Genomic DNA, 17,518 nt, shown 5'->3' on the forward strand with positions numbered 1-17,518 from the left:
CCTAAGCAGCTGGGCAAAACACGGAGGCCCCAATGCCTACTCACATCAACGATCATACTTAAAAACCTCCGGCCATGCCTGATCAGTTCTAGACCTACGAGGATCCCACCAAACACCGAAACCAGCTCGCCTGGTCAAAAGCAGTACATAAAGAGATACTGAAGAAATAAGGCTTCAAGTTTCCACTCATCTTACATACGCAAAGAAGGCGCACTCTCCATCTACAAATATGCTCTACAAGTATAAAATACAAAGCGGAAAAAAGGCAAAATATACACTCCGCTCCAAAGGGCTACAGTTTGCCAGATTCTCTCTCTACGACGTCCGCAAAAAGTGACCGAGCGTCGCGCTCGTCTGCCCTTACTCGAGCCAATTCCTCCGAGAGAACGAAGCCCCTTGCACCGATCTCCTAGAGTACCTCTCTTTGGGATCTGCAACGAACACGTTTCTCGACCCTCTTCTCCTGGTCGAGGGCTCACTTCAGCTCGACTTGGGCATCAGCAGCGTCCTTCATATGAATTGCCATCTCCTGATCAGCCTTGGTTTGGCTTAGTGCCACTTCAGCCTGGGCATCGATTATCTCAGCTATGATCTTCTAGAGATTAGATTTAAGTTTCCCGATCATATCCGCTTGAACTTTAGTGTTGTCATGAGCTAAGCGGAGTTGGACTTCGAAGGCAGGGACCTTGGCCGAGGTACCTGTCTCCTCTAAAGCTTGAGCTTGCACTTGAGCCCTTAGCTCACCACAAGCAGTTCTAGCGCGGTCGATGTTGCCCTTGAGGCACTCCGAGGCCTCTACCTTTTTCTGCAGCTAAAATAACAAAAAAGGGTTAACCTTAAGGTCCAAAAGGAGCGAAGTACATGTTACAAAAGGTTACCTAATCCATCAAATAGCTCTCGTAATTCAAGCTCAGGTACGCCTCATATCGCTAATGCAACAACTCAACCTCCTTCTCCTCGCTAAGGAGCCTAAGGGACTCGCCCTTGTCTAGAATTTTCCGAAGCCTGGCCCCTTGAGCAGCTCAGACATAATCCTATCACAGACCTACACAAGGAAAACTCAATAAAGGGAGGAGGATGCGGAATGCAGGAAAATTGTGCCTAAGCTCACCACGAAGTGAAGCCGACGGACTTCCTCGAAGTCAAAGCACACTCTTGTTGATCCTGCCTCTTCGGCCCCAGGAGAACCAACCTCGGGCAAAGCATATTCACTTGGAGGAACCACCGCTTGAGAATCAGACACTCTGGGAACAGTAGGCTCGGATGATGCCCTCTCCTCGAAGACACAGGCCCGTTCAGTGACACTAAAAGCTCCATCACACTACGGGTTCCAATCCCATTTATCACTATCGTCCCTCAGCTCGAAGGCCGATGCCTCCTTCTCCCCTTCGGAAGAGCACTGCCTCATCCCGAAGACCCGCCCGATACCTGCAAACGGCAAAGCCGATACAAAAGAAAGGTGAGAAATGTGACCTCAAATATACGAAGGCCAAGGCAAAGGCAGCATGTGCGCATACCTTGGTATTTCGCTCCCCATTTGATATAGAATACAGCTCGCCACCGACGCTCATCGTAGGTCAAATGGGTCACCAACCTCCGGACCAAGCCGGGCAGGTCAAGAACTCCGCCCAACATCCATGAAGTTGCTACAAAAAGGGAAAAACATGATTACTCAACTGATTTTTGCTATAGGAAAAATCTAAAAAAGCACCAGACGCTCCGCTCATGTGTATAATTCCATCCCTCGGGAAACAGCAAAAGCTCCACAGGGATAATGTCAGCCGTCCGGACCCGGATAAACCAACTGGCCCACTCTCTATCCCCGTCTTCTTCGTCATCGACAACAAAGGGTATGGACGAACGACATCTCAGGGTTAGCAGGCCTTGGTGGTGAAAGGGCCGGTATAGCCTGACGAGGTTGTTAAGCGTGAATTCAAGCCCAACCTTCTCCGCAAAGAACCTCATCATCAGCACCACTCACCAAAACGACGAATGTATCTGCACCAAAGTAACCCGGTACTCCAAGAAAAAATCAAGCATGACCCTATCAAGGGGGCCAAATGCAAAAAAATATAGGTATATGCTCTAGAATCCATTAGTGGAGTCCGTAATACTCTCACTCGAGGAAAGCACCTAAAGCGTTATCCCCTCGCTCCATCCACAGTATCTCCTCGCCATCTCCAGATGTTCCTCTCTTATCAAAGACATGGTCTTCAGAGCAAACTCCCGTGGATCCTGAGCGCCGGGAGCAGCACTCCCCACTCCATGCCGGCCCGGCCCCAAAGTGGTTTCCATGACTATGGTAAAACTAACAGATCAGAGCAAGGTTGTGCGCCAATGCTTTTTGCGCCTGAAGTAATGAAGAACCCTATGCCAAAGTGGGAGGGCAACTATCTAAAATAGTGAGGTCTTTCGAAGAAGCCGAAGCTGCCCCACATATATGCGAGAAGCACTGACGACTCGCCTACCCGGAGTGATCCCTAGAAAGCCAACAGCCTCAATACAAATCGATGGGGTGATACCTGATCCCAGAAGCATCCTTCGACGAGAAGCCATGACTCAAGGAGTTGGCCGTATTATCTCCAATTTCGAGGCAGCATTCTACCTTGAGGATCCCCGCCAAAAAGAAGTCGGACTTTGGGAAGCTTTCAATACCATCACTCGACTCAAGGCAATAACCAGTCTCATAGTTCCCTTTTCTAAAAAGAGGATGAGCACGGGAAGCTCCGATCACGAAAGCTCCATGAGGGCTCGAGGAAGCGCCTGAGTACAGGAAACTCCTCAACAGAAGTGTATCCTATACACTTTAAAAAGCTATCTGCATCAAGATCAAAAGGGACCCCCAAGTACCCAAAGCTAACCTCCATTCAGGATAACATTCTCGAAAAGCTCTGAAACTTAGCATATTATCTCCTTACAAATCGGAGAGCCCGACAGCCCGAACCTATGAGATTTATTCAGGCTTGGTCCAAGGTATGACGAGGGGCTCGGAAAAAAGCCACGTCAATCGTTAGAGGATCGGAAAGAATGCTCGCACCCGAGTTAGATATCAGTAGTCAACAGTAAATGAAGACATTCAAAGGGCCTTGAAGGGCACGAGAGCATGCAATTACAAGGCAAGAATCGAAAGCAGAGGTCAATGGGGTATATTCATATTCATAAATATCCATGTAAAATAGCCCTCGAGAGGTCATTACATACAATTACAAAAGCATACAGAGGATCTCTACGCATAAAGGAAGAAACAAAAGGATGCACACGCGAAGTAAAAGCCCGAAGACCGGTCCACCTTCGAAGGTCCGCCTCCTACAATAGGTGCCTCCGGACGCACATCCTCGGAAGTTTCATCCCAACATTCCACACTGATATCCCCAAGGGATAAGGCGAGTAGTAGGGAGGGGTAAAAAAATGCCATAGCTCTCCGAAGCTCGAGGGCCCTCGCTGGCCAAGAGAACCTCAGAGAGACAGCAGACTGAACAATCCTCGATCCCGCTTGCACAACTACTTAGAATCCACTTCTTGGAACGTCTAGCCGTGCAAGCCCCCAGCTCGGGGCAGAGCACCATGTCGAGCCGGGGTGTGAAGGTGAGTATCGGTGTATAATCTGAGCCCCCTTTTGAGCAGTGGTATGTAATTCGAAGAGCTTTATGTGAACAAGGAAAGTTGGCCTTCGTATGTCATCATATCGAGCCAACGACAATAACTATGACAAACATGTCAACGACTACAGCAGCAACGAGGCGGCACAATCATGCTCGACAAAGGGAAGCCCTGACAAAAGACCACAACACAATCTAAGGGAGCTCCGGCATAAACCCCAAGCATGATGTTCAAGGATAGAAGAAGATGATAAGAGGGAATGGGAAAATGAGCCAGCAAAGGCACTGGGATAGGAAAAACAATACCAAGGCACCCTCATTTATGGGGGGTTACGACACGGTCATTGAGGCTTTGGAAGATTGACCAACAGACGCAGTTATGCATTTTTGAAAAACCGAATCGACGGCGGTACAACCACCTTGGGGAATAGGAATCGGCAGTGCATCGAATGAAGTCGAAATACATAGATCCATGGGATGCCCTGGTTGCCACAAAGCTCGCGCCATAGGTTGCATCGCTGATGTGATGTCGCTGTAAGAAGCTCGAGGAGTCAAGTGTCAGAATCATTTTCCTTCGCTTTGTTCTGGGAAACACGGAAACTATCTGTATGCAGCGAAAATCAGAGGACTTAATTCCTTGCTATCAAGACATTTCGGAAGAATGCCTCGAGACCCTGAGGGCGTGAAGCCACTACCGAACCCCCTCCCTTGGGGCTCGTCGAGGCCCCACTCAGAGAAGACGGAGATCGAATCCATGATAGTGGGAAGCTCCTAAGGCACACAGATAAGTCTGACAGGGCTGGCCTATCCAGAGCCTATGCTGAGGTGTCACGTCAGGCTGTCCCATCTCCATACTTTATAATTAATACCTATGTACTAGTAACCGGGTTCCCCTCCTATATAAAGGGAACTCGCACTACCTTATTAAGGGCTGATGTTGCTCCAACTATTCTCTCAAAGTGTAATAATCTCTCTCTCTCTCTCTCTCTCTTCTTTCTAATTTGCTCGTTCTCACTGGCCCGAGGTCACTTTAATACTCATCGTTCTCTTACTTGTTCTTCATCTTATCGCTTGGTATTGGCCATAAAGTGCTTTATTTAATCATATCTTAACTGTTATCCCATTCCCGATTGCCCTCGATAGCTCAAGCTCGATCGGAACATCAGACCCGAGGTCCCCCATCAACCAGTCCTGCATCCGAGCAACAGGCCTCTCGGTTTGATTACTGCCTTGTTTTAGCTTGCATTTCATCATTAAACTCCACATTCTTAGCATCATCTGCTCTAACAACTAGCTTGAGAATAAATCACGTATTTTTAGAATCCCATTTAGAAATTTAATTGTTGTTACCATTTTCACGGTAAACAATTATGCAATTGAATTGAATAGATTTGGGCCATTTGGAGTCGAGTACTCGTGGCAAGAACATGATTTTAGGTTGATTTTGAGCCGGTTCGAGGTAAGTGGCTTTCCTAACCTTGTGTGGGGGAAACCCCCCTTAGGATTTGGTATTATTGATAATTGAAATGCCTTGTACGTGAGGTTACGAGTGCGTACTTGTGCTAATTGTTGAAAATCCGGTTTTTAAAAGTAATTACTAGTATGTTTCTTTTTCCTGTTTATACTAATTGCAATTTAAGCATGTTGTTAGCTTAGGAAAGCATGTCTAATTGACTTAATTGCCTTACTTGCTCAAACTGCCTTATCTGGATTACGTACAACATGCTAGGTTAGAAATACACGTTTTACCTTGGTATATAACTTGAATTGAACTATGTACTCTTCTTGTTGTTCCTGTGTGTTTACTTTGAGACTACGGGACGGTATCCCGGGAGATCCCCCTGTATGTTTACTTTGGGGCTACGGAACGGTATCCCGGGAGATCCCCCCGCACATTTACAATGGAACTACAGGACTGCACCTGGTAGATTCCCCCTGTACTGAGTATTTACATTTGGGACTACAGATTGGTATTTCGGGAGATCCCCTTGCATTATGAGTTGGACTACGGGACGGTATCTGTCATGACCCCAAATACCGGTCGTGATGACACCTATCACATTACTAGGCAAGCCAACCAATCAACTAACCACAACCCATAATAATAAACCATTTTCAACACGAGTTTTAAATACTGATTTCATACTAAACATTTAGAATAACAGAAAATATGCGGAAGGTCATAATAATAATAACTACACAACCCCAACAAATCTGGTGTCACTAGTCTAGAGCCTCTAACACATGTCTGAATACCCAATACATCAATAGTCTAGGAAATGTGGAAAGATAATAAGATAAGAGGGAGAGAACAGGACTGCGGATGCCATGCAGCTATCTCGAAGTCTCCGTCAACTACTGAAACAGCTGAAAGCCCTCACTCGGCCACTCGGGCACCTGGATATGCACACAAGGTGTAGGGAGTAACGTAAGTATGCAACTCAGTAAGTAGCTAGAGTAAATAAGGACTGAAAGCATTGACGAGCAGTTCAAAAATTTCATAACTGGATAATCAACAGAATATCAGGCCATCTTTACAGTTTAAAAATTAGTTTTTCGTTATAGAATCACATTTCTAGTTTAAAGAATTGAAGTTAGTTGTTTAGCAATATATCCAACAGAGGCTTAGTTAAAATAAGAGTGAAATCAGTGAAAACATCATAACAAGGCCTCTCGGGCAAGGAATCACTCAGAATATGGCCCCTCGAGCAGCCTCTCAGGCACTCGTGACTTGACTCTCATCGCACAGTACTCATTCTCATCACTCAACTCTTTAGTGTCTCATAATAATATGAATCATAGTAACTGTGGCGGCGTGCAACCCAATTAGTAATTTATAGTCGACTACACTCACTAGTGGTGTGCAGACTCCGGAGGGGCTCCTACAGCCCAAGCGTCACATTGTTGCGGCGCACAGCCCGATCAAATATACATATCGATGCGGCATGCAACCTGATCCAATATACATGTCGTTGCGGCGTGCAGCCCGATCCATATAAGTATCGTTGCGGCGTGCAACCCGATCCATAATATATACATATAATATCCTTATCATTAGGTTCTCAACCTCTCACAGTCATTAACCTCACAGCCTCTTGGGCACATCAATAGAAATTAGGGATCTCGGCCTAAACAGTCCTTACAATTAGGAGTAAAGTGATAAAATCAGTTTTAACATTTAAACAGGTAAAACATGACCGATGATATGCTTTTAGCAAGTAAAGTGAGGAAAAATAGTCAAAATTCCCCTAATGGTTTCTATAGGACGGCACAAGGCCCCAAACATGGCATACAACCCATAATACAGTATACAAGACTGAAATACGGAATAATATAAGATTCCCAAATCAAATACACAGCTTAATAGTCGCTATGGGACGGACCAGGTCACAATCCCTACCGGTGCACACCCACACGATCGTCACCTAGCATGTGCGTCACCGCTCTTATCAAGTCAAGTCAAATATCGGGGTTTTGTACCCTCAGTTCCAGATTTACAATGGTTACTTACCTCGAACTGGTGAAAATACTACTCCACGACGCCTTTTCCCCTTAAATCGGCCTCCGCTCGCATCGAATCTATCCAAAACTAGAACGAATACATCACAATATGCTAAGGGAACAAGGCCCAAGCGAAAACAATCGAAAAATACCAAAAATCCCGAAATTAGCAAAACCCGAGCCCCGGGCCCACTTTTTAAAACTCAGAAATTTTCACATCATTAGATTCCTTATCTCCCCACGAGTCTATGCATATCAAGAATACCAAAATCGGAGTTCAAATGACCCCTCTAATCCTCAATCTAATGCCTCTTAAACTCAAGCCCTAATCCTCCATTTTTAGCCATTAAATTCCTTTAATTTCAATCTAAATTCATAAAATATCACCATAGAAATGTGTTTTAGGTCCGAAATTCCTTATCTTAACGAAGTCTCTTGATTCATTCTTCAGAATCGCACCAAAAGCTCCAAGGTCGAAGTCAAAAATGGTGGAATAACCCAAACTCGCGAATGAAATAACATATAGGCTCTGTCCAACCCTTTCCTCATCTGCGGTCAAAGTTTCGCTTCTGCGATACCGCATTTGCGGTCTAAACCTCCGCTTCTACGGAATCACTTAAGGGACCAAAGTCGCTTCTGCGACTAATCTTCCGCATCTGCGACATCGCAGATGCGGTCACCATATCGCTTCTGCGGTCTCTGCCCATCTAACCCTTTTTCGCTTCTACAATAAATCACCCGCATCTGCGGTCCCTAAACCGCAAATGTGAAAATGCCAGAAGCAACAAATCTGAAGCTGCAACTAACATCTAATTTCTCCGTTAAGCACCCGAAATCACCCCGAGGCCCCCGGGACCTCAACCAAAAGTACAAACATATCCTAATACCTTATTCGAACTTGTTCCAATCATCAAAACACTTCAAACAACATCAAATCAACCAAAACACCTCGGATTTAGGCCTAAATTCTAAAATCTTCCGAAATACGCTTTTGATAAAAAAACCCAAACCAAACCACGTTCGAATGACCTGAAACTTTACACACACATCCCAAATAACACAATGAAGCTACTTCAGTTCTCGGAATTCCATTCCGACCTCTATATCAAAATATCGCCTATCAATCGGAAAACGCCGAAATTTCAATTTCGCCAATTCAAGCCTAAACCTTCCACGGACTTCCAAAATGCATTCTGATCACGCTCATAAGTCCCAAATCACCCAACGGAGCTAACCAAATCATAAAATTTTCGATCCGAGATCATATACAAACAAGTCAAATCTTGGTCAAACCTTTCAAATTTCAAGTTACAAACTGAGAATTGTTCTTCCAAATTCGTTTCGATTTTCCCTGAAAACCCAAACCAACGGTTTACACAAGTCATAATTCATCACACGGGTCTAGTCCTGCCCAAAATCTGGCAATCAAAGTGCAAAATCTCAAAACGACCGGTCGGGTCGTTACATCCTCCCCCACTTAAACACACGTTCGGCCTCGAACGTGCCCAGAGTTGTTCTAAAAGCCAACCAATTGCTGAATAACCTTATCATGAATATACCCGGGTGCAATTACATGATAAACCACATAACTCAAATGCTCGTAGCAATAACTTCTATTCACAGCAGCTGTACACAACACTCGAAAACCGATAGAAAAAAAAACTCTTATCACTAAAGTCTCATTCCAACACTTTCATATACCGCCAATGATAAATGAATCACACGATAACCATAACCGTTTCTCAAATCAACCATTCATGAAGCCATTTCTCCTTTGGCAAGGACCATAACACATTTCTGTGCCGAACCTTGATATTATCCTTCAAATATGCTGAAATCGAATCCTTTGTATTCATTAAAGACCCCATTGATCTCATCTAATCCAACACAATTACTCTGGTGACATGACAGATTAATACAGACTAAAGCCACAACTTGTGCAGTCCGCGCACCAATAAGCAACAATCCGGACATACTCACATCATGAAACTAACTCAAATGAAAGAACTGTACCTCAAGCTCACCAGTACCATCACAACACAAGGCTGAGAACCCGTTTCACATCATAAGAATAGAACACACAAATCTAACCCACAAGGTCATACTTTCACATCACTTCGCCGTGATGCGCGATCCTATCCAACACTATTCCACATGAACCACCTCAAGTCACTATGCTCAAAATCGACAACCACACACAATTTGATGTCTGGAGCCAAATAAATTCATCATACCCACGGTAAAGCAAATAACCTATACCACATAAACCTGAAAGGACATAACCGATACGCCATTTACCGAGCAACACCCAATACGCTTCCCGCTCGACTTCCACTATGAAACTCCAATAGAACCGCACTATATGTGCCCATAACCAACAAATAATACATCTCGCAACACAAAAAGGTAACTCATAGACCTCCCCAGATTACTAATAAGATCAATAACAATTACACATCCCTCAACAATACAATTTGGTACCATCCAAGCTGACTCAAGTTAGAACACACATCTACATTGTCCTACAAACAAACTCCTTATCAAGGAAGTCTTGAAGCTGCTCCTTCTACCCCTATAACTCTGTCGGTGCCATACGATACATGGTGCCCGGCATCAAATCAATACCAAAATCGACAACCATGCCCGGCGGCATGCCTGGCCACAAGAAACACTCCAAAAAGTCCCTCACCACCGGAACTGAATCAATGGTAGAAACCTCTGCACTGACATCTATCACGAAAGCCCACATAAGAAAGACAATTCTTCCCAGCCGTCAGCTGGGTCTTCAAAATATAAAACCACTCCACTAGGACATAATCCATCGAACCTCGCCACTCAATCCGTGGTATCTCCGGCATAGCCAACAGCGCTTCCTTAGCACAATATTCCAAAACGACACAACATGAAGACAACCAATCTAAACCCAATAACACATCCAAAATCTAACATACCAAGCAACAAAAGATCCGTTTGGGTCTCCAAACCCCGATAGTCACTAAATAGTGCCGATACCCACGACTCACAACCACAACATAGCCTGAATATGAGAACTTCCCGTCTCCAAATCCATATGTCACATGAATCAACACATCTGATCCCAATTCCGCCGTCCGAATGCATACCACACCTCAAATACCCAATCATTCCATGAAAGATACTCTAAAATTCCCTTGTGCCATCAAGCAAACTCGAATATCAACAATCGATCTAACAAGATAGTGCCACAATATTACCGAAGTACCATCAACTTAATCTCATTACCTTTTCTGAAATATATACCCTCGTCAAATCACTCCAATTAGCAATACCATTTCTTCAATCATCTGAATATCATTCCTCTAATCATCTGAAACTGCCCGTGCTGCCTAAGAATTTTATGACCTTCCTTTCAAAACCGAACCGCAATCTCACCCACACAATTCTCAATACATTTATAACATACCGCATAACCCATACCATTCTAGGATAACCATGATAACTTCATATCCATTCCGAACCGCAAGCAACTATGCATTCCACTAGCCAAGAACTTCCCATTGATCCCATTTAGAAAAGAACCACTATACATCCCATGTTCCTCATGCCAATAGGAAAATATACATCTCCAACCAAGGTAGGAACCATCAAAAACTACCCGAATTCTATTTGCACAACCCTAACTCATCAGGACTGAATCTTTCTAACTCAACCGAGCTACGCATGACTCTAAAACCTAAAAGAATTGCCGCAAAACACCTGCAGAGACTCATTACGCCATAAGCATCCAAAGAGTTAATCATATCCTTACCATATCGATCCGACCCACTACCAAGCTATCTATCCGAGTTTCCTTTTGATTTACCTTCAACTTGATACTCCTTCTTGCCATAACATCACAATTCCTCAACCCAAACTTACCACATGGGACCCAAGTATAAAGCCACACCGTTTGAGACCCATAAGCCGCTGAATACTCTCTTAACTATTCCCAAAGGCACCACATTCAAAATACTTTACTCTGAGGAAACTTCCTACGAATCTAAATCTGTTACCTTTACCTTCCTGATACATAGAATTCCATAATTAGTATAGAAAATACCACAAGTCTTGACATCTTCCAATGAATACTCAGTCTGTAGCCACATATACAAGTTTAAAATACCCCATTGTTACATGTAGAATCTTGAACACATTGGAACCATTCTCGCAAGTCATCCACTTTACTCAAACCGTGATTAGCCCGATCAAAATAACTGAACAACCTGTGCCTCACTAGCACTTCAGACACTGCAGAATGCAACCTCATCCCAATACAACCAAGTCACTTCCTGCTTTATGCACCGATCATCCTTTACTAACAACGACTCCAGACATTCCAGGATTCCCATACTTTATGAAGCATAATATAACCTATGTCAAAATTTCCCTTTACTCGAGCCATACTCGATCTCAATCTCCGTGGGCCATAACTGATTCACCCGAATGCCTCAAACTAGAACCGATATAGCACCTAGCCGTGCAATCAACTACTCAACCGCAGACTCCCCACTTGGTCGAAGCCATAGATCAAAATACACTCAATAATGTATAACACTTATACTCTATTGATGCCATAATACTATAGTGAGGTTAAACTCTAATCCTTTATAAGCTTGTAAAAACACAGATCATCAAGAATTTTAACTCTTCTACAAATCTCGCATTCACTTTCGCAACAATTAAGCCCACTCTCTTAAGCGACCTAAAATTCAAATTTCAACACTTATAATTCACTTGTACATGAGATCTTCTAACAATCACATAAGGATCATACAACCCCAGAACACTTTGCAGGAGATAACCCACCTGTTTTTCCCCCAATTAACATTTCTGTATACCTTCCACCATCATAAACTGTACGCAGTCACTTAGTCTTCTTGAGTCTTAACTCATACCGCAACATGAAATTTACTTCACTATAAATTGGGAAACATGAAAAAGATCCTTCACACGCCCATAACTCAGGGCTATACCTCGAATCAAGGTGGAATTCAAGCATTTAATAGTTCTTCTATCCTCCAGCAAACCCTTCTTGTCATTTCCAAATCATATGGGTACATCTTGCAGTACTAACATACTCCTCACATAGCTACCCAGTCGTCACCTCCACTAACAGGGACATTGTCGAACATATAAGTTCAAAAACACTTGCTCACACAATCATCACCTCGGTGCTCAAGCCATAGGCAAAGATCCCCTCAAGTCCTCCAGACTGGCCCAACATCAACTCACAGAGATCACATCTCGCCCCTCGATCAGGGAATCAAAAGCCATCAATGCACATCTGATACTGAGTGCTCATGTGCGCATACAAACGCGTGGAAGGAATTTCAAGAGTTACATTTCAAGATGAATCAAGGACGTACGATAAGAATTCAAGAATGCGAAGTTTTCCTAAAGGTTCTATAGCCTCTGGAGGATAAATACAGACGTCTCCATTTCGATCCACGAGACTCTACTAAACCTGCTCATGACTCGTGAGACATATGTAACCTAGGATCTGATACCAACTTGTCACGACCATAAATACCAATCGTGATGGCGCCTATCACATTACTAGGCAAGCCAACCGATCAACTAACCACAACCCATTTCCCTTAGTAATAAACCATTTTCAACACGAGTTTTAAATAATAATTTCATACTAAACATTTAGAATAACAGAAAATATGCGGAAGGTCATAATAACAATAACTACACAACCCCAACAAATCTGCTGTCATGAGTCTAGAGCATCTAATATACATCCTTATACCCAATATATCAATAGTCTAGGAAATGCGGAAAGATAATAAGATAAGAGGAAGAGAACAGGACTGCGGATGCCATGCAGCTACCTCGAAGTCTCCGTCAACTACTAAAACAACTGAAAGCCCTCACTCGGCCACTCGGGCACCTGGATCTGCACACAAGGTGCAAGGAGTAACATGAGTACGCCAACTCAGTAAGTAACTAGAGTAAATAAGGATTGAAAGCAGTGATGAGCAGTTCAAAAATTTCATAATTGGTTAATCAACATAATATCAGGACATCTTTATAGTTTAAAAATCAGTTTTTCGTTATAGAATCACATTTCCAGTTTAAAACATTGAAGTTAGTTATTTAGCAATATATCCAACAGAGGCTAAGTTAAAAGAAGAGTGAAATTAGTGAAAATATCTTAACAAGGCCTCTCGGGCAAGGAATCACTCAGAATATGGCCCCTCGTGCAGTCTCGCAGTCACTCGTGACTCGACTCTCGTCGCACAGTACTCACTCTCAGCACTCAGCTCTTTAGTATCTTATAATAATATGAATCATAGTAACTGTGGCGGCGTGCAGCCCGATTCGTAATTTATAGTCGACTATGCTCACTGGGGGTGTGCAGACTCAGGAGAGGATCCTACAGCCCAAGCGTCATATTGTTGCGACACGCAGCCTGATCCAATATACATATCGCTGCGGCGTGCAGCCCGATCCAATATACATGTCGCTGCGGCGTGCAGCCCGATCCATTTAAGTATCGCTGCGGCGTGCATCCCAATCCATAATATATACATATAATATCCTTACCATTAGGTTCTCAACCTCTCTCAGTCATTAACATCACAGCCTCTCGGGCACATCAATAGAAATTAAGGGTCTCAGGCCAAACAATCCTCATAATTAGGAGTAAAGTGATAAAATTAGTTTTAACAATAGGTAAAACATGAATATGGATATGCTTTTAGCAAGTAAAGTGAGGAAAAATAGTCAAAATGCCCCTAAGGGTTTCTACAGGTCGGCACAAGGCCTCAAACATGGCATACAACCTATAATAAAATATAAAAGACTGAAATACAGAATAATATAGGATTCCCAAATCAAATAAGCGGCTTAATAGTCGCTATGGGACGGACCAAGTTACAATCCCTACCGGTGCACGCCCACACGCTCGTCACCTAGAATTTGCATCATCGCTCTTATCAAATCAAGTCAAATACCAGGGTTTTATACCCTCGGTTCCAGATTTACAATGGTTGCTTACCTCGAACCGGTGAAAATACTACTCCGCGACGCCTTTGCTCCTCAAATTGGCCTCCGCTCGCATCGAATCTATCCAAAAATAGAATAAATACGTCACAATATGCTAAGGGAACAAGGCCCAAGTGAAAACAATCGAAAAATACCAAAAATCCCGAAATAAGCAAAACCCGATCCCTGGGCCCACTTCTCGAAACTCAGAAATTTTCACATCATTAGATTCCTTATCTCCCCACGAGTCTATGCATATCAAGAATACCAAAATCGGAGTTCAAATGACCCCTCTAATCCTAAATCTAAGGCCTCTTAAACTCAAGCCCTAATCCTCCATTTTTAGCCCTTAAATTCCTTTAATTTCAGTCTAAATTCATGAAATACCACCATAGAAATGTGTTTTAGGTCCGAAATTCCTTGACTTAACGAAGTATCTTGATTTATTCTTCAGAATCGCCCCAAAATCTTCAAGGTCAAAGACAAAAATGGTGGAATAACCCAAACTCGCGAATGAAATAACATATATGCTCTGTCCAACCCTTTCCGCATCTGTGGTCAAAGTTTCGCTTCTGCGGTACCGCATTTGCGGTCTAAACCTCCGCTTCTGTGGTATCACTTAAGGGACCAAAACTGCTACTGCAACTAATCTCACGCATCTGTGACATCTCAGATGCGGTCACCATATCGCTTTTGCGGTCACCATACCGCTTTTGCGGTCTCTGCCCATCTAACCCTTTTTTGCTTCTGCGATAAATCACCCACATCTGCGGTGCCGCATCTGCGGTCCCCAAACTGCAGATGCAAAAATACCAGATGCTGCAAATCAGAAGTTGCAACCAACATCTAACTTCTCCGTTAAGCACCCGAAATCACCCCGAGGCCCCCGAGACCTCAACCAAAAGCACAAACATATCCTAATTCCTTATTCGAACATGTTCCAATCATCAAAACACTTCAAACATCATCAAATCAACCAAAACATCTCGGATTCAGGCCTAAGTTCTAAAATCTTCCGAAATATGCTTTTGATCAAAAATCCAACCAAACCACGTCCGAATGACCTGAAACTTTACACACACATCCCAAATAATACAACGAAGCTATTGTAGCTCTCAAAATTCCATTCCAACCCATATATCAAAATCTTGCCTATAAACCGAAAAATGCTGAAATCTCAATTTCGCCAATTCAAGCCTAAACCTTCCACGGACTTCCAAAATGCATTCTGATCACGCTCATAAGTCCCAAATCACCCAACAGAGCTAACCAAATCATAAATTTTTCGATCCGAGATCATATACAAACAAGTCAAATCTTGGTCAAACCTTTCAAATTTCAAGCTACAAACTGAGAATCGTTCTTCTAAATTCATTCCGATTTTCCCTAAAAACCCAAACCAACGATTTACACAAGTCATAATACATCACACGGGGCTAGTCCTACCCAAAATATGGAGATCAAAGTGCAAAAACTCAAAATGACTGATCGGGTCGTTATAGTATCCTGGGAGATCCACTAGATATTTATATTTGGGACTACAGGACAGTATTCTGGGAGATCCCCGGTTGTTATCTTTATGCTAAGTTGTATATCTTTCTGTGTTTACTCTGCCTCTATAGTAGTTGTTGCTGTCATTTATATTTTGTGTTACTTTTATTGTTGTACTTACTTATACTATTTTGTTCTACACTGTTGAACCTTATTTTTTTTATTTAACCTCAGTAGGCCTTGACCTTCCTCGTTACTACTCGACCGAGGTTAGGCTTGACACTTACTGAGTATCGCTGTAGTGTACTCATGCCCTTTCTACTCATGTTTTTCATGTGCATATCCAGGTACTTCCACTCAGACTTATCACGCTTGAGACGAGGCGCTTGTAGAGACTCCGAGGTATATCTTCTGCGTCCGCATACCAAAAAGTCCCTTTCTACTCTCCCTTTTTGTATTGGCCCTTCTGTACTTTCGTTACTTTGTTAGATATTCTGGAGTTAGATGCTTGTAGATATTCAAAGGCTTGTGATCATGAGATTCCGGGTTTTGACAAATGTTATTGGTTTCGAGAGTTGTTATTGTGTATGCCGAGCGGCATTTCAAATACTGTTTTATTTCACTATTTTGGTTTTTAATTATTTCTTCCGTAATTGTTGTTTATATTCCGCATTGTTAGGCTTACCTAGTCGTAGAGACTAGGTGCCATCACGATGGTTCATGGAGGAAGAACCGGGGTCGTGACAATATTTTCCCTTCCCATCTTTAACTACTAGTTTCTGTCATTATTACTTGTTGTATATGATATAACTGCATAGGTTTATTTGGTAGTCTTGTCCTAGCCTCGTCACTATTTCGGCGAGGTTAGGCTAGGCACTTACCAGCACATGAGGTCAATTGTGCTGATACTACACTCTGCACTGTGTGCAGATCCAGGTGCTACAACTTTTGGATAATAGCGAGGTTGCTGCCTTCAGTCCATCAGGTGACCCGAGGTAGTCCTGTAGGCGTCCGCAGGCCTTGACGTCGCCTTCCTATCTAGTTTTTCTTTTATTCTTTACTATTTCAGAGACAGACGTGTATCTATTTTGTTCGGGCCCTATTTGTAGTATTCTTAGATATTCTGTGAGATTGTGACACTAGTTCTGGGTAGCTTATATTTATGGAATTATATCGGTATTTTCTTAAATTGTTATATTTCATTCTTCCGTTTTATTATTTTCGTTGTTTATGAATGTTAACTCATAATTATTAAGGGATTAAAAATGAAAAGGATTAAATAATTGGAATAATTGGCCTGCCTAGATTTTACTAGTAGGCGCCATCACGACCCCCGAGGGTGAAAAATCCGGATCGTGACAATCCTGCAATTTATAGAGTTAGTAGATGAAGAAATAACTAGAGTTCTAATGCTACTCTTCCTTGGTGGAAGAATTCTAGTTTATTTCAACTTCTAACTCCTTTTATATCTTGGATAGTGTTCTCTTTGATTAAGGAGTCCTCCTCCTTATCAATTATGCAACCTTTTCGATCAGGAGATATCAAATATACTAAGTTAAGCTTATCTCCTTGACGTGCATCCCACATGCTCGAATCTGCCCGTTTAATGCACACAAGGGATGGACTTGGAGGGATGGACCTGATTCATGCACGAGTTCCTTTGTCAGTCTTCAAAACTAACCTTTACTTGGGCCAACAAGATTTTTGCAAAAGATCTCATACCATTAAGAGTATCCTTATAACTAGTTTACTTTTCTTTTCTACTTTTCATGTGTGACTTAGTTGACACACCCAACAACCCCTTGAACTAAGTTTCACATGACCCATCATCATTCATGACTAATTTGGAAATTAACTGTGTGCCACCCACATGATCCGAGTATTTACGGTCACCAAAGAACATATGAGAGGCTTAT

The sequence above is a fragment of the Nicotiana tabacum genome, chromosome 3 (genome assembly GCF_000715075.1).
Source record: "Nicotiana tabacum cultivar K326 chromosome 3, ASM71507v2, whole genome shotgun sequence".
Taxonomy (NCBI): domain Eukaryota; kingdom Viridiplantae; phylum Streptophyta; class Magnoliopsida; order Solanales; family Solanaceae; genus Nicotiana; species Nicotiana tabacum.